Source organism: Lissotriton helveticus, chromosome 1_1 (genome assembly GCF_964261635.1).
Source record: "Lissotriton helveticus chromosome 1_1, aLisHel1.1, whole genome shotgun sequence".
Taxonomy (NCBI): Eukaryota; Metazoa; Chordata; class Amphibia; order Caudata; family Salamandridae; genus Lissotriton; species Lissotriton helveticus.
In genome coordinates this window covers 325,771,363-325,794,934 of record NC_136057.1, presented here as the reverse complement: position 1 = coordinate 325,794,934, position 23,572 = coordinate 325,771,363, and the positions used below count along the sequence as shown (strand labels likewise).

General features: G+C 47.3%; 1 protein-coding gene across 2 annotated transcripts in view; it reads right to left on the bottom strand.

The window, feature by feature from the left end:
• DENND11 (DENN domain containing 11) overlaps window positions 1–23,572 on the bottom strand; it is a 219,471-nt gene that overhangs the window by 20,204 nt on the left and 175,695 nt on the right. The window lies entirely within an intron of this gene.

Here is a 23,572-nt window from a genome sequence, read left to right as displayed (position 1 = left end):
TACACCGGGTGTGGTGGTGGTTTCCCATGTCTAAATACTAGAACCTATCCAGGAGACCAAAACACTTACAGTACACTTTGTTTTTTTCTTCCGAGCATCCTGGGGGTTGAAAAACGTACCAGATAACACCAGCTGCAAAGAAGACGCCAAGGACTCTGCATTCTACCTGTATCATTACCTGGATAGTGCTGTTCTGTAATAAACCCCACAATTGACAAACTACTAAAGCCTCCTAGCTTTTATTTCCGCCCATCCCTCCCACAGTTGGTGTCAGAAGTGGGATCGGGGGAAATGGAGGCTATTATGAAGAAAATGGCGGACAATCAGGAACAATTATGGAAAAATTCCTGGCAGTTGCAGAAGAAGACCGCGATAAGCTACATCGCACCCTCACTGCACAGAGTACCGCCCAGGAAACAGTCATAGGCAAACTAGCAGAGACACTTGGCCAACCAAGACCTCAAACCACTTTACCTTCAGTGGTAATGCAAAAATATGTCGCTGGGGAGGACCTGGACTTCTATTTTTCTAATTTCGAGCGTATGGCCAGGGCGGTAGCCTGGCCTCAGGACAAATGGGGGCAGTACTTAGGGCCGTTACTATCTGGCGAATTAGAAGCGGCTTACCAGGCAGCGAATCCCCTGGGTCTTACCCCATATGAAGACATAAAAAGAAGAAGTGTTCTCGAACGTATGGGAATTGACACTGAAACTTATAGGATCCGATTCAGACAGATCCGGGAAGGGCCCCAGGAAACCCCAAGGGCCTTATATTATAGAGTAAGAGATTTAGCAGATAGATGGTTAAAACCAGCAAGTGCAACAAAGGAGGATATTATGGAGAAAGTATATCTTGAACAATATTTGACCACTTTACACCATCCTATCCAGAAATGGGTCAGACAACATACACAACTAACCCTGGAAAACGCAGTAGAAATAGCTAATGCGTTTAGTCGTGCACAAGAAAGCCAGAAAGGAAGAGATGATGGTTCATGGAAACACCCAGACCAAGGAGCTTCTACTCGGGCTGTTAGACCCTTACCCCCCAAGAAACCGGGAACTGTGACCCTTATGCCCGGACCTTTACCTGTTGTACCAAGACCGCCTATTCCACAAGGGCCCCAGTGTTTCCACTGTGGAGCATATGGACACATTGCACGACACTGTCCCCAAAAAGAAGAGCCAATGGAAATAGGGCTAACCCGGTCATATCTCTGTCAGACAGAAGAAAAAAAATCCACTGCCCTATCACCGACAGGTGTCTGTCAACGGAGAACCCCGAGATGCCCTAATAGATACGAGATGTCTCCAGACTGTCATGCAGCCACAAAATCTTCCTGGGGGCGTCATAGAAACCCAGGGAACTGTAAACATTATTTGTGTACATGGGGATAAAAAACTATACCCCACCACCAAGGTAGAAGTACAACACGATCCCGACATAGACCCTGATAAGATAGATGTAGGACTTATACCTAAGTTACCAGAACCCTTCATCTTGGGAAGGGATTACCCATATTTAGACGACATACTGAAAGAGAGAAAAACCAGCGAATATGAGTGGAGAGAGACAGCACCTTTTTCCTTCCTTACAGATCAGGAATGGCCATCCTCCAAACAGAGGAAAAGCAAAAACCAAAAAAAGGAGAAACGTGATTGGACACATGTAGCATTGACTAAGACGGTTGATGACTGTCTTTGGGAGCATGACCAACAATTCTATATAGCACAAAGAGAAGATCCCACATTAAGAGAAGCGTGGAACAAAGCAGTGGAAGTCTAGGACCCCCAAAATGTAGGTCCCCAATTCTTGAAAATAAAAGGCTTGTTATACAGAAAAGGGGAGAGAGATCAGAAACCCCAGTTGTTAGTACCTCAACCCTTTAGAGAGAAGGTCCTATTTCTAGCCCACAGTCACCTTTTAGGGGGACACTTTGGAAGGGAGAAGACGGAGAGCACTATCCTAGCCCAATTTTACTGGCCAGGAATATACCATCAAGTTAAGAAATATTGTCAGGAATGCCCCATTTGCCAGAAAAACAGCAGCTATAAGCCCCCTCCAGCTCCTCTTCACCCTCTCCCGGTGATTGATGAGCCCTTTTCCCGGGTAGGGATGGATCTTATCGGTCTCCTGTTACCCTCCCGCAGGGGATGCAGATATGCGTTGGTCATTATTGACTACGCAACAAGATTCCCAGAAGCCTTTCCCTTACGCCACCCTAATACAACCCAGATTGCAAAAGCAATGATCTCCTTACTCTCAAGGGTCGGATTTCCCAAAGAAGTTATTACAGACCAGGGGACACCTTTTGTCTCCAAAATTATGAGACCGGTCTGTCAACAACTCAAAATAAAACAGATCTGTACCGCAGCTTATCATCCTCAAACGGATGGTCTTGTTGAGCGATATAATGCCACACTCAAAACAACCTTAAAAAAGTTGTTAGATCTGGAATATCGGAAATGGGAGGATAGGTTACCTCTAGCCCTTTTTGCAATAAGATGTCAACCCCAGAAAAGTACGGCGTATTCACCTTTTGAACTCCTATACGGTAGACCACCCCGTACCCTACTAGACATGGTCAGAGAAGACTGGGAAGAAGAAGAGAAGGGGGCTAAAGACCTACTAGAGTATGTGTGGAGTCTAAAGACTCATCTAGCCCAAGTCAGAAGCATAGTCAGAAGCCATATGGAAAAAGCACAAGAAAGTCAAAAGAGACAGTATGATAAAAAGGCCTCTGAAAGAACCTTGAATATAGGAGATATGGTCCTACTCATGATGCCCCATTCAGAACATAAAAATAGGGCAATGGCAAGGGCCTTTCAAAGTCACAGAGAAAATAACTCTTGTCACATACCGCCTAGAATTAGATCCTAATAACAAGAGGAACACCCAGATATACCATGTAAATTTATTTAAAAAATGGCTAGGTCCTATACCTACATTAGTAACTCAATTAGAGGAGTCCATTCCTTTGTTCCGTCAGAACATAGATAGTGATCTACCCCCATGCTTACGACAGAATCTCTGTGAAAAGCTGTCTTACCTACAAGAGGTGTTTTCCCTAACTCCGGGAAAGAGCTCTTTTGTGCAGCACGAAATCCACACAGTCCCAGGAAAAAAGGTCCGGTTACGTCCTTATCAATTACCGGAAGCAAGAAGAGAAGCCATAGAAAAAGAAGTCCAACAAATGCTCAAAATGGGGATCATTGAACCATCTCATAGTGAATGGAACTCCCCTATAGTTATAGTGCCAAAGCCTGACGGGTCGATCCGTTTTTTTTTTTTTACTTCCGCGAGGTCAATAAGATATCAAGATTTGATGCATACCCCCTTCCAAGAGTTGATGAGATGGTGGAAAAATTGGGCAGAACACAGTATATTAGCATGTTAGATCTGTGTAAAAGTTATTGGCAAGTCCCTCTCAGAGAACAGGACAGGGAAAAGACAGCCTTCTCCACTCCTTGTGGGTTGTACCACTTCCTGGTGTTACCTTTTGGTTTACATGTAAATGTAAATGTAAATGTATGTGTCTTGTAAAGCGCACTGCTGCCCTGAGGCGTCCTGGCGCTGTAGACCGCTGGGGAACCCGTCCTGGCTATCCCTGTGAGATGGTCCCTACTGGGTATCTCCAAGGTGAAACCAGGCATCCCTGGCGAATGTGGGGGGCCGTTGTAGAGATGAGGCAAGCTAATGCCCAGAGTTGCCGAGTGTGATCCCTGGTTAGAGTAGGCACCGAGGCGAGAATTATCGAGTCCGCTGACCCTGGTCCACGACCCTGCCGCGTCAGGGATTGAACCCTGGTCCCGGGCCGTTCTCTGCTTCCGGGTCTGCCACCTCGAACCAGTGAGCCACACCACTCCACTACATGGGGCTCCTGCCACGTTTCAAAGATTAATGAACCAAGTACTCAGACCCTGTAGTGACTCTGCAGCTGCCTATCTTGATATCATCATATACAGTAATTCCTGGGAGGAGCATGTAAACCATCTCCAAAAAGTGATACAGGCCCTAAAAGAGGGAGGGCTGACTATCAATCCAGCAAAAAGCCATCTGGCTGGAAGGTCAGTCAAGTATCTAGGATACCTACTAGGAGAAGGATACATCAGACCACAAGAAGAAAAGGTAGCCGCCATAGCCTAGTTGTCCTTTCCCCTTACAAAGAAAGATCTAAGAGCCTTTCTCGGTATTCTAGGATATTACAGAAGGTTCATTCCCTCTTTTTCCCCCGACAGCAGCACCCCTCACTGATCTCCTTAGAAAGGACAGGAAAACTGAGAGAGAACTACAGAACCCTTCAACAAAGATGCAACACGCATTTCAGAGCCTAAAACAAGCTCTGATTACTAAGCCGGTACTGCTCAGTCCTGACTACACTAAACCCTTTGTGTTACAGACGGACGCATCTGAATATGGGTTGGGAGCAGTATTATCCCAACAAGATACATTAGGACAGGAAAGACCAGTCAGGTACATAAGCCGAAAACTATATCCCCGAGAAAGGAACTATGCTGTGATTGAGAAAGAAGCACTAGCAATCAAGTGGGCTATTGAATCCTTAAAATACTATCTAGAAGGACGAGAATTCGTCCTGTATACAGATCATGAACCCCTGGAGTGGCTTGCACGCAATAAGGGCCACAATGACCGGATCCTAAGGTGGTTCCTCGCCTTACAACCCTACAGATTCAGCACTTCATCGGAAGGGCCAGGCCCAAACAAATGCAGACTTCCTATCTAGATATCCAATTGAACCCTTTCTTGTAAACAAGAAACTAAGGGAAAGGGGATGTCAGAAGGGACCAAGCAAACATGAGGTAAACCCGGGACCAGTGTTCCCTATAACCCGCGCGGCTTGGTGCCCGCGCACCTTCAAGGCACCAAGTGCACAGTGTCCCCTCTAAAGCGCGCACACTTTCTCGCCGCCGCCCGCTTTTAAAACGTGAGCGTCGAAAAACGGCAATTTACTGGTTGCCTGAGGCATTTGTGAAAGTATTCCTGTTAATCACAGCGCACATCATGCGCTGTAGTTAACAGGAATACTTTCACAAATGCCCACAATCAGTACCCAGCTGCGCTCTATTGAGAAAAGACATGAAAGGATACCTGTTAATCACAGCGCCCGTCATGCGCAGCAATTAACAGGAATAAAATCACAATGGCCCACAATCAGCACCCAGCTGCGCTTTATTTAGAAATGTCTTTTCTCAATCGAGGGCAGCTGGGTGCCGATTGTGAAAGTATTCCTGTTAATTACAGCGCATGACAGGCGCGGTGATTAACAGGAATACTTTCACAAATGCCCACATAATTCACATGCAACGTAACGTCCATGTACATAGCTGCCAAGGTGTCAGATGGCTGTGTGTGACATTTTCTTAATTTTATTGTATTTATGAGTGACATTTCAAAGACAAAGATTGACACTTTTTTTGTACGCAAAATCAAGCAATGATGAGCGGGAAACCTATAAATATCAGAAATTACACTCGTGTGTGCAACAAGAAACTCCTTAAGATCTAGAAACTGCTGTAACATAATCAACATGTAAAAGAAATATCTAACAATGATATTAAAACTTGAACTTCGACCTTAGCAGGAACATTCCGAATGTTAATTTTTTACCATTCCCAAATCTCTCAGTCACAGTGCTGCAGCTGGAACTATGGGCTTTCGCTGTCTCTTGGAGTCCATCACCTGCTTGGCTGCAGACAGCAGCTGGGAATTGGGATACATTCTCACGTAGTGACGACGGTGAGAGGAGCTGCTAAGTCGCAAGAGCCCTGCTTGTGCCTTTTAAAGACGTGGCTACCTCGCGAACAGGCTAAAGAGACTCTTGTAATAGAAAAGGTTGCAGACCCCTGTGTAATATCATCAACATATTTCTGCTGTTCTTTATTGGCCCCACGTGGGTCCTGTGCATTAAGCAGGACGGAAGGGGTGCGGGGGTGCTTTCTCAACAGCCAGCTACTGATTTTCTATAGTTCCCTTATATTCCTCACAGTCAGAAAAGAATAGAAAATGTGTTTCTTACTAGATTTCCACATAGACATAATATCTAAAATAAAGTGTGACACAGTCATCTGACTCAATAGGGTCTCGGGTTGGGGGCCCCTCTGGTGGGCTCCATGGACTTGTTGTGAGCCAATCTGCCAAACATGTCTTAGTTAAGAGTATCCTTATCCTCCATTCCACCCTCTCCCTTTGCGAGCATTATGTCATCAGTGTTGTTGTGAATGATGTTATATGTGAAACGGTCAGTGACATCCTGTTTTAGGCCATGTGCAGTGCATAGTAGGGGTTACCATTGCATAATGTCAACATTCTATATTTAGTAGGAATTTGATTGCAACCATAACATCCAATCAAATACAAGTTTTCAAGGAAATGAATGTTTTAATGTACTTCATGGTGTGTAATGTGTATGAACAACAAATATTTGGTGTAATCGTTCACTGTCTGACTATGCCCATCCCCCTGCTCTAGAGACCTCAGGGCACAGTCTTCACTCTATGCTCAGGCCCTCGGACCCTCACTGGGCATGGACTTGGCTGAGGCAACCATTTGCGGGGATGGTGTTCTTTCTTTAGTATTTCTAAAGTTCTTTTACAAAAAGTATGATTTGTAATACATTTCAGTTAGTAATATAATGTTACATACTTTATTGAAAGACATTTATCGAAAAATAATTGATTCGGTAAAATACGACGTTACTAGATGTGTCTGTGGAGTTGACTTATTCAAGGGCATCTACTAGCTGCCTGTGTTACTGCAGTATCACTGGTTAGATGTTCCTATGGTACAGCACCTCCTCTCAGACTCATACCGACCAGACACAGCCCATGGGGATCCCCCACGACTGGGGCTGGGCAAGCAGCAAGTGACAAGGTCAGGAGGTGACTGGTCGAACACTGCCTCCACCTGTTTATTCCATTCTGCACAGGGGCGCACATGGCAATTAACTCTTGGGGTCCGGGTGGGCAGGAAATTGATAACTCAGAATATCTTTTGTAATGCCTGCCTGGGGCTTCATGTTCACTTTTTGGATGGCTATGTACTAGTAATTCTATCAGAAGTACCTCGAGTGAGCTTGCAGTAAGGCCTGCATATTGGCAAACCGGTCTCTTATTTTTTTTCATTTTTTTATTTCAGTTCTTTACGGTGAAGGGTGGGTTGAGGCTAGGTGTCACCAGCCTAGGGAGACTTTTGTTAGAGTTTTTTTCTAATAAAAGCCTGGGAGTTCCAGGCCTATGGGCTATAAATAGTGCTTAGGCCCTCGCGTGTCGAAGCAGGTTTCAGAATCACAGGATGTTAGGCTGACCCGAGACTAAAAACCCATCTCCTAAATCGAAAGCTTGAGCATTAGCCACAACCCCAAACACAAGAGCGGAAGCATTTTCAATATTATATACAACTTGATGCATAACAACCATTGACAAAGCCAATAGTCTTGGCTTCTTGTAGGTGTAATGTTACTTGTATTATATATCTGGATGCAATGACAGAAGAAGCAAAATATCAGTAGGGTGGCACACTATGCGATGCACATATATTTTGTGTAATTGCTTTTAAGCCACACCCTTAATTACATCGGTTACGCCCCTTTGAAAGATCACCGAGTATTTTCATCCCACTCAAAGTCCTGGTCTACACACGCGGTTAGGTTCTTGGCGCACATAGCCTTGGCTGCAGCGCACACAGACCGTACTCTGCCGCACACAGAGGAAAATAATTAGAGGGAACATTGCCCGGGACCCCTACTTACTTATACCAAGGGAATCACCTGGGAAAGAGAATCGTCGTCCAAAATCCCGGGTAACTCTTAGTCCGGGTCTCTATTGCAGGAAGCCAGAGGCGGGACCAGGGAAGGCAACCAATCCGGACGCATCCCGCAAGAGGAAAAGGCAGAGCAGGACGTAGAACGCATCATTGTTATACCCGGAAGAGAAGAGGAAGGAGGAGCAGCGCGAGGAGACGGGAACGGAGAATGCACCAGAGCGAGACGCGGAACCAGAGGACCTCACGGACGACAGCGGAGAAGCCGAAGAGTGGTTTGAGGAGAGGTGGATACCATCCTCCCCCCCAAGGAGGGCGCAACTGCTGCCGTAATGGCACGGACGGTGAGTGGCCTTGCACACGGGGCGTAACTGGTTAGTCTGGGGAGGCGGGAGGACCGAGTGGGAGCGGGGAGGACGGGAGGGGAGTGAGGCACTGAGCTGAGCACCGCCAAGCAATATTTCCCCTCAGGAGTACGTTCCCTGTTCCCTGTATATACCAAGCCTTAAAAGTTCTCCAAAACCTTAGCCCTCACTGTAAATAGGGCCCGAGCACTACCGTCTGGTTACCTCATTCACCCTAATAATCAGCGACCGTTATACTACACCGGGTGTGGTGGTGGTTTCCCATTTCTAAATACTAGAACCTATCTAGGAGAACACTTACCGTCCTCTTTGTTTTTTTCTTCCGAGCATCCTGGGGTTGAAGAACGTACCTGATAACACCAGCTCCAAAGAACGCGCCAAGGACTCTGCATTCTACCTGTATCTTTACCTGGATAGTGCTGTTCTGTAATAAACCCCACAATTGACAAACTACTAAAGCCTCCTAGCTTCTATTTCCACCCATCCCTCCCACAAATCCTTATGGGAGAAGTTTTAGCATGCTTTTTTAGAGGAACTGGCGGTGGTTTAGGATAGTCCATTTTCCTCTTTTCAGGCACTGAAGTGATATGTCTAGTCTTTGGATTAATATGAAGAGTCTTTTGCTTTGGATCGGTTTAAAAAGCTCTTCTACTGGAAAATCCTTTTTCGGCGCTGATGTATGTGGTTTGGGGCCGAAATGCTCATCTTTAACAGTGTCTATTCTCTTTGGAGCAGGTTTTGGTTTTGGTTCCGAAGACTTTTTCCTAGGATCCGGAGTTTTTGTTCCCAGAGTACGTTTAGACTCCTCTACCTTCGGAGCCGAAGTATGTTTCAGAACAGTCTTCGGGTCCACTTTTTTCGGAACCAGGGTGGTTTTTGGTTCGGTAGCTTTGGGAACCTCTTTCGGTGCCGAACTTGCTTTCGGTTCGACCACTTTCGGTACCGAAGGATGCTTTGGTGCCGGTGTTAATTTTGGCTTAAGGACCTTCTGCTTTTCGGGACCGACACTGACTCGAGCCGACTGGAGGCTTTTTTATATTCTTCGCTGCCCAGCCAGAAGGCGGGGCGTCGGAAGGTTTTGTTCAATGTGCAGCTGGACCCGAAGGTGGAGGTGGAACCGAAGCCTGTCCCGGTTTGGTGGGGTGAACAGGGTCGACGTCTGTACTCACGACCTGTTGATCAGCTGGAAGATCGTCATCTTCAGATTGATCCTTGACTCCAGAAGTTGAATCCTCTGCTTCGGAAGCGATGTCTTTGTGCTGCTGTTCTTCGGCTTCTACTTCAATCGGTGCCTCGTCTATGAGGAGGTCTGGTGTCGATGAAGACTGCGCCATTACTCTTCGAGCTCGACGGTCCCTGATGGTTTTCTTGAACCGGAAGGAAGCACAGGCCTCACAGTCTCGACTCTCGTGCTCTGGAGATAAGCACAGATTGCAAACCTCATGAAGATCGGTGTGAGGGAATTTGTGTCCACACCGAGGGCTCTTCTTGAAGGGTGTTCTTTCCATGAGCGAAGGGCCCAATGGCGCAGTTGGGCCCGATGGCCAAGACGAACGCTGGAATCGAGAAGTGAAGCCTCTCTTCGACGCTGGTAACCGGAATCACTGTAGACGACGATGCCAATGGTATTATGATTGATTTATGGATTCGAAAAGAGATCGGTAACAGGACCGAACGATGAACACATCCAAGCCCGATGGCGGAAAAAAACAATCTGAAGATGGAGTTGATGCCCATGCGCACTACGATCTAAGGGAGGAGTCATCCAACAGACAAAGACTCTTCCAAGACAACAACAAAGTGTAATCATCCGGGCCCACCACCAGATGGTGATCTAATGCAATAGTGTGTGGTCTGCAGCCCATATGCCTCGAACATCTGCTTTACTGTTTCTAACCTATCCTCTTCGCATGGTCAAACGACTTCAGTCTAAACCTTTAGATCACTCCTACCAAATCCCTCTACAGAGACTCACCCAACTAGATCCTCTAAACACTTCCCTGTTGATACACTTCAGACTTGGTCTTCCATGCATCTCCTCCTTTAAGATAACAAAGATACTCTTCTAACAGTATTTCAAGGCTCCTCTCTAAATCTGTATCCCAAAGCAGCAAAGGCAAATCAAAACTCAATTTATATTGGTTTTTCTACAGGCTCAATACTTTCAAGCAAAACTAAAACTCTGGAGCAAACAGCTTGTCAAAATTTCCCAAAGACACCCAGGCTTTCAAATTGGCATAAACCTGTATAGAATTCTCATCACTAATACAAATCTGTATTCTACATCAAAATAATTTCCAAATAAGACAACAAAATTAAAGCCTTATTCTACGCTGACATTGCACTAACCCTTCTGTCACCCCTGTCTTTTCATTAAGTCAATTAATGTGAAATAACTGTCTTATGATTGCTTGAAAAGGTAATTAAGGCATTGCAACTGTATTATGCGGCCTCCATTTTCTGCATTCAGGGTTCTACCCAGCAGACTAATTTGGGTCCATTGAAAGATGCTATTCGTAGCATAGTTGCTACAAAGGCTCAATGTGGTGGAGATACTGAGCGATAGATTTATTTTGAGGTAACAGTATGGCTGGTGTTGTACAAGTTCCTTTAAGGTGAGTGAAAGCCATTCTAGCGTCTCACCTTTTAGAATGTGTTCCTGCTTATTGCGGCCCATCCTGCACCTTCAGATTCCCCTCAGTTATTTTTCTCATACATACGAAGTCTTAATCCCCAACACCTTCACATCTAACGCCCACCTGGAAATAAGCAGTGCCAGAATGATTTTTCCAGAAAGAGAACCCTAGGCAAAGACCTTCCTCAGATGTGTGGTTGCAAAAAGCATTCCAGTTTACAGTGAGAACAGCCCCAGCAGAGGCCATCTGAATAAGCTGGGCAGCCTCCAGAAGTTCAGAGGTGCTAGAATCAGTGACTAGGACATTTTTTTGGTTTGACACATAAGGCCAGGACTAGGTCTGGACTGTAGAGCTGGCCCGGATGCTGTACCTTGCGAAGTAGAAGAGACAGTGGCCTGCCCAGAGAGGAGCAGTGCCCTGCCTTAGGCTTTACAGAAGGGATTTCAGTGATTCTTTTAAGCAACAGGTAAGGCGTTAGGTTGTTTGCAAACCTTGTGCCTTGCTGCACAGTCCATAGCCACAAAAGTACTTATCTATCATTTGGTTGGGAACTCATACAAACTATTGCAGTGTTTCCCAATAATGTCACAGATTAAGAAGCCTGACAACTGTAGTATGTACAGCCATATCAACACATTCAATACCAATTACCTTTACCATCTGTGCTGCAAACTAGCCTGATCTTTCCACTTCCCAAAATATCACAGCATAAAACACAGACGGCCTTGCCAACGAACACCATACCATTTGTTTATCGTAAATCAAAGAAGTTGTGATGCTCTAAATTCAAGACTATAAAGACTACCATAATCTTCTAGAGGCTGACCAATCAGGCTTCTGCCCCACCACAGCACTGAGATAGCAGAGGGACTTCTTATCAATGACACACTCCAATTACCAAACAAAGGTGGCTCTTGTCCTTCAAGTTCAACTGCACTAACACTAAAATAAAAAAGCTGTGCAACAAGTGCAGCTTGATTAGCTCAATTCTGTGCAATTTGCTTTTTTCTCACCTACTCGTGCCTCTTTAGCAAAGTCCTTGGATTGTTACAGTGGTCCATCCCTCGACTTCAAAGTAATAATTAGGTACAACAGGAGAAAACCCATAGACCCAGTTGAGAGCTGGGTGGGTATAGTAAATACGGCAATGTCTCAACAGGTAATAGCTAGCCACTTATATACAGAGGTAAAATTAATACAAAGAAAACAACCATTGGCATAGCCAATAGGTCTCGCCTTTGGGTCTGTTCAGCTAGAGTTATTGGCTTTGCCAATATCTTTCAGCTAACTTGCAGAGCAGCTTGGCTGCTGTGCAGCATGTTGAAAAGTTATAATAAAAAAGCGTTATAAGCATTTTTGTTAACTTGTATATAACTAAGAAATTAGGTACAACTTCAACTACCCTATTAAAAGAAAAATTAACATACATTTCTTCTAGTTTTTTTTGTCCTTGCAATGCTAGCAACTCTTTTTGCCGGTTACAGTTTTTTTGTTATGGGGCGTGGACATAAACGACGGGAGGGTGTAGGTTGGGAAATAGTACCTGAATTATAACAGGAGCAGTGGACGGACACTAGTGAAGAATCCACAGACAGATTCCGCTGGCAGACTGCACTAATGGCAATGGAGCTCATTAGAAACTGTGTGGTCAGCGTCAGAAATCAGTATCATATATATAGAAGCATTGAAGTAGGAGAAAGATAATGAAACATGGAGGGAAGAGGGTGTGTGTAGGGGGTAGACATGAACATGTGAGAAAGACAGACTGAGTTAATTGGTATGGGAGGACAGCAATAGAATAGAAAGAATGATACCCAGTGGAAGGACAAAGGGTGATGGAGAAACGAGAGAGTCAGAGAGAGAAAGAGAGAGAGAGAGAAATTGTGTATGTGCTTAAGAGAGAGACAGAGGAAGCGAGAGAGAGAATGAGTGAAACAGAGATGGGGGAACAGATAGTACATGTCAGAATGAGACTGACCACAGACGAGGTTTTAAAAAACAGAGGATGAGTGCCTGGGTGAAGGTCAGACAGAGAAAGAGCTTCAGCAATTATGTAAATAATGCTTGTGATGCAAAGTGTTCCAGGGCCTGTGTTTTTGCTCTTTTAATGCAAACCTCCCATCAAACAAATAGAAACTGTATTAAACTGTAGTGCTCTTATATATTTTGAAAATCTTGATATTGCGACAGTCCCTGTAACCTCTGAAATCTTACACTCCGCAATTCTGCCTCAATTACCTGCCCCCTTCAATCCCCCAATACAGACACAGACTAGTTTCTTCCTGGCCACAGGCCCAGGCTCTAAAGGCACAGGCACCACGACTGCGTCTCACCTCGCCACTCGTGCTGCCAGGTGTGAAATCCAAACACACGCACATTCCCCCTTGAAAAGAAGTCCAAAACAAGCGCAAACGCTACCAAAAGAAATACAAAACAAATCAGCCCACAAAAATCACAAAAAGGCTTAAATGAGGATAGAGAACGTTAAAGTCTGATAAAACAAAAAACAATGTCTTGCTATTTAATCACAAAGACTCTTGAAACTATACTTAGAAAGCATTAAAAGCTCAAACATTCTCCATTCTTTGTTAAATGTGACGAATTGGCAGCAGCAAAGGAAAAAGCATATGCGTACAAATTGATATTATAAGTAAGTGTGGCAGGAGATGAGGGAGGAACAGGAACCTGAGTAGGGGGGGGGGGTGGGGGGGTGGGGGAGGGGAGAGTACTAAAGGGTAGAGCAGGACTTGGGTAGAAGGAGGAGCGTCATGTGCCTTAACAGGATGTGGAAGGTACAAACAGTATGGCCAACAAGCATTTACAATGCAATGGTCTCGGCATTATTAAAGGTAGAGATATTGGCATTGCTCATGACTTTTTTTTTTTAATCCTAAATAAATGGCATTGTCATTTACAATGCCAATAGCTTAATCGCTTGCAAATGCATAACCTATTGCATTTTCACCCACAGAGCCAAACACACAAAGCCACCCACACACACACACACAGAGCCACCCACACAGAGCCACCCACAGTCATTCACATAGAGCCACCCACACACACAGAGCCACCTACACAGAGTCACCCTCACACACACAGAGCCACCCACACAGAGCCACCCACACACACACACAGAGCCACCCACACACACACACACACACACACAGAGCCACCCACACACACACACACACACAGAGCCACACACACACACACACACAGAGCCACCCACACACACACACACACAGAGCCGCCCACACACACACAGAGCCACCCCCCCCCACACACACACACACACACAGAGCCACCCACACAGAGTCTCACCTATAACTGAGTCTGCTTCTTGGAAAGCGGGGAAGAGGCGACCTTTTGATACCGACTCCAGCAGTTGGTGTCCGTAAGGGGCAGATCCCACATTCCTTTCCATGCACTCACACTTCTAACTGCTCCTAAATGTCTGTGGAGGGCATGCCTGGTGGAGGGATGTAGAGGAAAAATGTTGCCTTCCTGGTGGTATTGGCCCCTTTCTTAAATGGATTCCTAGTGGTTTCCAGACACTTAACAGCTGCTGACCTATTCACATGTCTACAGTCTGCAAATATGCGCTCCCTCCTTGCTGAGACAGAAACTGCAACATTTGGGGACAGACACTGTTGCTGAGGGCCTGGTGCCAGCGTAGGGAGAGAGGCGGACTCTTACTGTTGTAAGGACGGACATGGTGTTGGGGCAGACCTCAGTGGTGAGGATGGGCACTGGTGCTGTGAGGCATACTCAAGTGTAGGTGGCGACGGATGTATGGGAGGGACACGTTTGGGGATAGACACTGGTATGAGGGACAGATACTGGGGGAGGGGTGGACACTAAGCGACAGACACTGGTGAAGTGGAACAGACACTGGCGACAGGAGCCAGACACAAGTGTAGGTGGCGACGGATGTAGGGGGAGGGACATGTATGGGGATAGTACTGGTATGAGGGACAGATACTGGTGTTAGGGCTGATATTGGGGGAGCGGCAGACACTAAGCAGCAGATACTTGTGAAGGGGAACTGACACTGGTGAAGGGGAACTGACACTGGTGAAGGGGTACTGTTACTGGTGAAAGGGAACTGACACTGGTGAAAGGGAACTGACACTGGTGAAGGGGAACTGACACTGGTGAAAGGGAACTGACACTGGTGAAAGGGAGCAGACACTGGTGAAAGGGAGCAGACACTGGTGAAAGGGAGCAGACACTGGTGAAAGGGAGCAGACACTGGTGAAAGGGAGCAGACACTGGTGAAAGGGAGCAGACACTGGTGAAAGGGAGCAGACACTGGTGAAAGGGAGCAGACACTGGTGAAAGGGAGCAGACACTGGTGAAAGGGAGCAGACACTGGTGAAAGGGAGCAGACACTGGTGAAAGGGAGCAGACACTGGTGAAAGGGAGCAGACACTGGTGAAAGGGAGCAGACACTGGTGAAAGGGAGCAGACACTGGTGAAAGGGAGCAGACACTGGTGAAAGGGAGCAGACACTGGTGAAAGGGAGCAGACACTGGTGAAAGGGAGCAGACACTGGTGAAAGGGAGCAGACAATGGTAGTGGTGAAAGGGAGCAGACAGTGGTGAAAGGGAGCAGACAGTGGTGAAAGGGAGCAGACAGTGGTGAAAGGGAGCAGACAGTGGTGAAAGGGAGCCGACAGTGGTGAAAGGGAGCAGACAGTGGTGAAAGGGAGCAGACAGTGGTGAAAGGGAGCAGACAGTGGTGAAAGGGAGCAGACAGTGGTGAAAGGGAGCAGACAGTGGTGAAAGGGAGCAGACAGAGGTTAAAGGGAGCAGACAGAGGTTAATGGGAAAAGACAGTGGTTAATGGGAAAAGACAGTGGTTAAAGGGAGCAGACAGTGGTTAAAGGGAGCAGACAGTGGTTAAAGGGAGCAGACAGTGGTTAAAGGGAGCAGACAGTGGTTAAAGGGAGCAGACAGTGGTTAAAGGGAGCAGACAGTGGTGAAGGGGAACAGACGCTGGTGAAGGGGAACAGACACTGGTGAAGGGGAACAGACGCTGGTGAAGGGGAACAGACGCTGGTGAAGGGGAACAGACGCTGGTGAAGGGGAACAGACGCTGGTGAAGGGGAACAGACGCTGGTGAAGGGGAACAGACGCTGGTGAAGGGGAACAGACGCTGGTGAAGGGGAACAGTCAGTGCTGCTGAGGGACTGGTACTAGTGTATGGGAACAGGCAGACACCTGTGTGAGGACAGACACTGGTGTTGGGGCAGACATCAGCGGTGAGGGTTGACACTGGTGGCGGGAGACAGAAATGAGTGTAGGTGGCAACAGATGTCTGGGGAGGGACATTGTTAGGGACAGACACTGGTATGAGGGACAGATATTGGGGGAGGGATGGACACTAAGCAACAAACGCTCGTGAGGGATGCCGGCTAAATGGCTGTGTACACATTACCCGCTCTATGCAGACAAAATGTCACACACCTGCTGCCGGCCCCAGAGTTGTAGGCTACAAGCTGTGTAAAATACTTTGTAAGTGAATAAAGGTTTTTGAAAATAAAAAAAATAAAAACGCTGGTGTTGGGGAACAGACTGGTGAATGGGGTCCTGTACTGTTTAAGAAAGAGAGAAAGAGATGAGCTGTGGGACAGGTGTGGGAGCAAGTGAGATAAGGGAGATGAGACAGGCGACAGGGCTCCCCGGCATACTGAGGGGGTGGGAGACCGTGAGGAGGCGACAGAGTGAGACATGAAGAGGGGAGGGTGCGTGGGAGAGAGAAGGGAAAGGAGATTGAAGAGAAAAGAGGGAAGGCCAGGAAAGAGTGGAAAGACCGAGGAGGGAGAAAGAGCGAGAGAGACAGACAGAAAAAGAAAGAAAGCGTCAGCCATACGGATTCAACATGACTTAAGGTTTTGTCAGCATCTTGCCCACTGGAAAGCAGCCTCACTTCAGCCTTCTTTAAAACTGCAAAAAGCTAGAAGTGGTTTTCAGAGGCTGGAATGTCGGGGACTCTCTTTTTCAATGGAGTGACACACACTAGATGAAGTCTCACCCCGGGCCCGATCCTGCCCATGTGAGGGCCAGGGTACAACGTGCAGGCTGTCATGAAACATCTACTTTTACTACAAGTTGGCAGTTAAAGTTCGTATAAACTCAACAGGGACACTTGACACCTCGATCTATTCTCTCAAGGCACAGGATCCATTACAATGTGACCTCAAGCCCCCTAACCAGGAAGACAGGCCGCCTGGAAGGCGACTGGTAAGATAGCTAAGTGGGATAATGCATGTACAGCGGATAGCTGTCTGTAACCTTAATGTCAGGTTTTCGAATTCTGGTGGGGCCACGCAGACTTTCATGCATATAAGGTCGATTAAATTACTATGTCCAATACAGCCATCTTAACCAAGTGCCTACATACAATTCGGTTTATATAATGTGCTATGTATTGTAATTACCTTAGAACTAGGCACAAGCACTTCACTCCATTATAGGTTTTTGTTTGCAAGTGGCTTACAGTTTAGGACTACAAGTTCCAGAATTCAATGGAGGTGGACGAGATACTGACACCTGAGACAGCAGACATCAACAATGCTATGTCTATGTATAGGTACACAAATATATGGCTAGCGTGGTAGAGAAAATAATATGAGACTTTTTCCTGAATGAATGTGTTACTGTGGATACTTCCTGCACTGAAGGCCTTGCTCCTCCATGTATGGTTTACTTTCACTGACCCCACTCCGATCCCTTATCTCACGCGCTATCGAGTCCGGTGAGATCCACGCAGCCCGTCCGGAGGGATGAGGCGATCAGGGGATGGAAGGTGAGCTGCAGGCGGCTGGCGAAACAGGGGGAGAAGAGACGAGGGGGAGAAGAGGGAGGGAGAGGCGCAGGGAGGTAGAGACAGAGGAACAGAGACGAGGACGCCGAAACAGAGATGTAACTAGGCACAAGCACTTCACTCCCTCCCAGGATCCAGAGGCTGCAGTCACAATATATGGACGGCTTTCAAAACAAAATTAATATCCCAAAGACGTGAGGCTGTCTCCAACGAAAAACAAAAGCCGATACTCAGAGCCCAAAAACTGGGAATGCGAACCAAACAGACCTTGATCCAGCAGAAGAGAGAATAATAACAAGAAAAACAGAAGACGGAAAGAATCCACGGACGGAATACACGGAGGCCGCCCCGGAAGTCAGGCACGGTCGCCTGTGACGGGGGCGGGGCCACGTCCAGACCGGAAGAGGAGGCAGGCGGAGTCGATGCGTCTCGCGGCCCGGGGCTCCTGTGAGCGGTGTGGAGACCCGGGGCCGCGCTAGCAGGAGGTTGGGCGCCGCGTGCTGAGAGAAGAGTCCCCGACATTGCCCAGGTACGTTTCAAAAGGCTGGGGGGGCTTGGTGCACTTGTGTGTGTGTGTGTGCGCGTGTATGCTCGTGTGTGTATGCGACGGCGACGGTGACGGCGGGGGAGGGGGGAGGGGGGGCCTCGGTGCACTTGTGTGTGTGCGCGCGTATGTGTCAGGGGGGGTGTGTCTCTGTATGTATGTATGTATGTGCGTGCGTGCATGAGTGCTTGTGTGTGTATGCGCATGCGTGTGTGGTGCTTGCGCTTCCCAGGAGACAGCGCCTGGCCACAGCGCGCGTTCCCGTTTCAAATCGGCTCCAGGGATGCGCGCGCCCCAAACTGTCTCCTGGGGAGCACACTCCCTAACATAAGATCTCGGCGGAGACGCGCTTCCGCGCGTCTTTAGCCGAGACCTAAAAAGGGGCAGTCTGCAGTGACTTAACTGCTGTGTGGATAAACAAGTGATATGGAGTGGAGAGGCAGATTGAAAATTTGCAAGAAGGCCCGAATATCTGGGAAAGCCAGACAGATGGTAATGCGTAGTAAAATAAGTTCAGCAGGGGGCAGAAATGGACAGGGATGCTGGGCGGTGGAGCATAGTTTGTTTGGGTGCAGACTCTTTGCTAGGTAGTGGCGTGAACTATCGAAGGGATGGGAGGAGAGATTTTAAGTGGAGGACAGTGTTTAAGAGACACAGTGATTGGGTTGCTAGCAGTGTCTGGAGAAGGGACAGTAAAGGTTGGAGAGGCAAAGGAGACAAGTGGTTTGGAGTTCTACGGAGGTACAACAGGTCAGGTTGGTTGCCACAGTGTGTGGATGAGGGAAAATCAGATTTTACTGGTTAGGAGCACATAATAAGGTGGGAGACTGACCGCCCCAGTTTCAGGGACCCAGATTGGGAACAGCGAGTGTGGATGAGGTGGAATTAATTTCCGTGTGTGGTAGACGGCCATCAGTGACCTGAAGGCTCACAGAGTAGGGGGCAGGGTCTAGTGTAGGGGGCAGTGGCTAGAGTGCGGGGCACATTGCTTTGGGAGAGACAAGCCCGGGTAAAGTGGGTCAAGGAGAGCAGATGCCATGGTGCATGGACTTAGTAGCTGGGTGAAGGACAGTTTGCAGCCGGTGTGAGGAGGGCGGGCATAGATGAGCTGTGCATGCCAGACATAGTGCGCCCACCTGGATAAACTGAACGGCGAGTGAAGACTTGGCAACGTTGTCACCTCCTACCCCCACTAGCCAGTACTTCTCCTTCACTGAGCCATCCTTCCAGTCTGCTATGAAGTAGGGAAGCCATCCTGGCGCTGCCACAGGGGCTACAGTGCAGAGGGAAGGAGGGACAATTCCCATAGACAAATCGGGCTTGTTTCTGGGCTGGCTCCGCCTGTGTTTGGCAGGCTAGGACTTGGTGTCTGGCCCCACACACTCAGCCCACTCCACACACCTTCAATCCCGGCACTGCTCTCGTCGCTGCAGAGATAGCAGTGCAGTGAAGAGCCAGTGGTTCCATCTTAGCGGAAACCGAAATTAGTGAATCACACAGTAGAAAATGCCGTCCGTGTGGAGGTGGAAACCCTGCAATTTGCTAATACACCTAGACACCAGACATCGAGGACTACATATAAAACATCCATAGACGAAATGACTGTTAAAAAATTACCTTAAATAAGCACTGTTACTTCGGGTTTGTGCAGCAACTCATACTAAAATTGGAAATTGGTGCTTAATTAAGGGGCGAGTAGCCATGAGAGTGCGGCGGTTGAAAAGAAAACTAGCAACAATTTTGCAGTGAGGCTGGGATCACACACTGGTGTTTGCAGTAGGAAAGGCGTGGGGATAGTGTGGGAAGGCAGATTCCCACGGGATTAGTGGGTGCTTTAAATATATGAAGAGAAGTACAGTAATTAAACAGTAGCTGTAGCAAAAAATAAAAAAAAAAGAAATATACAGAATCCGTCCCTCAGTAGCTTCCAACAGCTGCTTCTGCTGAGGCTTGCAGATATTCCAGAAGTTCCGAAAGAGGGCGTTTCTGCTGAAGGAGCCGGCGAGCAACACTTCTGCTGTACCTGCTCGGGTTCTTCCATCTCCGTTGCAATGCTGAAGATAGCCCCACGTGCAAGACTGTGCCCTAACTATATTTTATGAAGATACCACTCAGTTTGGGATTAATGATGGAGTCAATGGAGCGATATTTAGGCCACAAGGTCTATGCCAGGCAATATTCAGGCATACTACCCAGAATGCATTGTGCTGGCACCAGTGGCTTTAGTATAATGGAAGGGGAGTCAGAAAGGGCCAGTGCAGCATTTCTGCAGCGGGCCTTGTCTACCTCTCTGCATCTATGTCCATTTTCCACTAGGGACCAGTGTGTAGAGAATAACTCGCACATACGCCTATACCACTGCATACTTTTAAATCAGGCGCTACGGCGTCTCCCGCTGACCAGCTCCATCCCTGCCCCATGATCACTCCCCTGGACCTGTTAAATGGCACGTAACCTGGGCTTCATCCTGGACCCCTCCCTCTCGATGACCAGACAAGTCAACGCCGTCTCCTCATCGTGCTTCAACACCCTGCGTATGCTTCGCAAGATCTTCCGCTGGATCCCGACCGAGACCAGGAAGACTGTCACCCAGGCACACGTCACCAGCCGACTGGACTACGGAAACGCCCTCTACGCCGGAACCACAGCCAAGCTACAGAAAAGACTCCAGCGCATCCAGAACGCCTCCGCCCGACTCATCCTGGATGTCCCCCGACGCAGCCACATCTCCAGCCACCTGAGGAACCTGCACTGGCTCCCCGTCGACAAGAGGATCACGTTCCGGCTCCTCACCCACACACACAAGTCTCTCCACAACCTGGGCCCCAAGTACCTCAACGACCGCCTGACCTTCTACACGCCCACCCGCCAGCTACGGTCCACCAGCCTCGCCCTCGCAGCCGTACCACGCATCCGAAGAGCCACCGCCAGAGGAAGATCCTTCTCTTACCTGGCTGCCAAGACTTGGAACTCCCTCCCCAATCACCTTCGGCTGACCCAGGACCATCTCGCCTTCAGGAAACAACTCAAGACCTGGCTGTTCGAGCAGTAGCATACCCCTCCCCCCAAGCGCCTTGAGACCCTCCCGGGTGAGTAGTGCGCTATACAAATGGCATGATTGATTGATTGATTGATTTAAGGTGGTTATAATATTTCTGCAGTCTAAGCCTGTGCGGTCAAGCCGGGCTCATCTGTGCGCCCGCTTTATGCAATGATACCATCTAAAGTGCATGCATTTGAATCAGAATGTCTGAGTTAGTGCACGAGCGTCAGACAGCACAGCATGAACAGTGATCAAGTTGGTTGCCTCACTCTCTTTTTCTGAGCTGTGCTGTCTACTATTCATGCTGCCACAGATCTAGCTAGCACGGTCTGCTTGATCTCTACACATGAACAGAAGCACCCCTAAGAGGTCTGGATGGGGGAGTAAGGGGGTGTAGCGTGACAGGAAGCAGATCCGAAAACACAAGAAAAAAAACGTCCGAAAAGGGCCCAAATGCACTGAATATCTGCTGTGAAGAGCTGTTAGAACAAGCACGGCTAAAGCAAATAGGACTCACCTTTTGGAGCATGTGGTTTTGCCAATGCTGTGCCGCATCAACAAAAATAAACTAACTTTTGCCAGTGCAGTACAGCACCAACAAAAAGAAAACAAGCACGCGCTTCATGTAAAAAAAAGAAAAAACAAGTTTGATGTGGAGAGGAGGAGGCCGCAGGCGGAGGGTAGAGAGGAGGGGGTCTGCGCCTATTTCCCTTGCGTGAGCGAGAAGGAACCATCTGTTAATTACAAACAGAAAGTTTCAAAGCTCTCTACCGCAAGGGGAATCGCCAAACGTGCACGGGTTGCCATTGAAAGCAATGCAAAGCGTACACGTTTTTGGCAGAAAAAACGGAATCGATTACTAAAGGTCTCCTCCTATGCAGCGCAAGCGCGCTGCTTAGGCGAGACCAAAAAGTTGGAAACACCATGGATTGAATATTACAGTCTGGATTTTCAAAGTAGTAACAATAATCACTTGGAGGCAGCATTAGTGTTACTCCGAAAAAGTGCAATGGGTATATGGTGGACACTGCTCGTGAGAAAACTGTGAATGGCGCATGTGAAGTACATGAAGAGGTGAATTACCAGCGAGTGGGCATTCATTTAAAATTAATCAGAACATGTATAGAAGTGAAAACAACTTATCAAAATCAAGTTAAGTATTAAGGGCCATAAAGAAGCGAATTCCTGTTGACGGCATGTGGACCTATGTAATCATCAGGACTTCGATTGCACAAAATAAACTAATTGATGGACGAAATTCTGGAGCAAAAATGTATGGGTACAGGCATGGTGTGCCGTAGCACAGATCACTAAGGTGACCCCACAGAAAAATTGGGAGTACATCTATGGAGAGATACTCCTGGGGATAGAGGTGATAAGTGCGCCAGCCGGTCACAATTGCAGAAGAGGACCAAGAAAAGCATAGAAGGTGCCTTGAGAAATATTCAACCGTTCAGCCAATGCGCTGTGATAGTCCCAGGAAAGGCGAACCAATGATGCGCCGTGAGCTTCCAGGGCTGCGAGTGCTTCAAGGCAAGCCACTCACTTGAGGTTGCATGATTAGACGCTTGATCAGGCAGAAAATCTACTCACCGAGTAACATTATTGCTGTCTCCAAATTATTCTTGTTCCTACTTTGAAAATAAAGACAGAAATATCCAATCCTTGGTGTCTAACTTTTTTTCTTTGTATTCCTTTTATATCTGTGTATAAGTGATTTACTATCGACTTCTAAGTAGGCAGGCAGAAAAGTTCAGTCCACATGTTATCTGATCATCTTACTCTACAAAGCTAAATACTTCTTTTCATTCTGCATCGAACAAGAAAAATAGGCCCTTGCAACAAAGACAGAACCACTGATGGAACCAATGATCTCACTTTCAAACTCAACCCACCAAGATCAGCTCTTCATGGCATCATTTGCTTCACGACAGTTCAATACAACCACATCACCCATGCCACCTCCAACGCACACCTTCACTGGCTCCCACTCAAGGGCTTCATAAAATTCAAAGTATTCTCCCTTACTGACAGTTATTAGTACCAACAAATCTGGATTATTATTCTCCTAAATGTGTTCTTGAACTGCAAATGTACCCCTCAAAGCATAAACCTTCAGAAAAAAAGAATACACAGACGCTTCTCTTTCACTCCTTTACAGCATTACCCTTTTATCACCCACCCACATCCAAGACTAGCCATCTCGAATGTTTAAGAAGCAACTACAGCGATTTCTCTTCGCCAACCAAAATGCTCTCCTTCAAACCTCTTCATGCTGCCTCCATGGCCTTCTTTTCCATATGATTCTGACCATTGCATTACTCTATAGCATTGATGCATTATTTCTTCTATTGCACAGGTCACCTATGATAGAAGT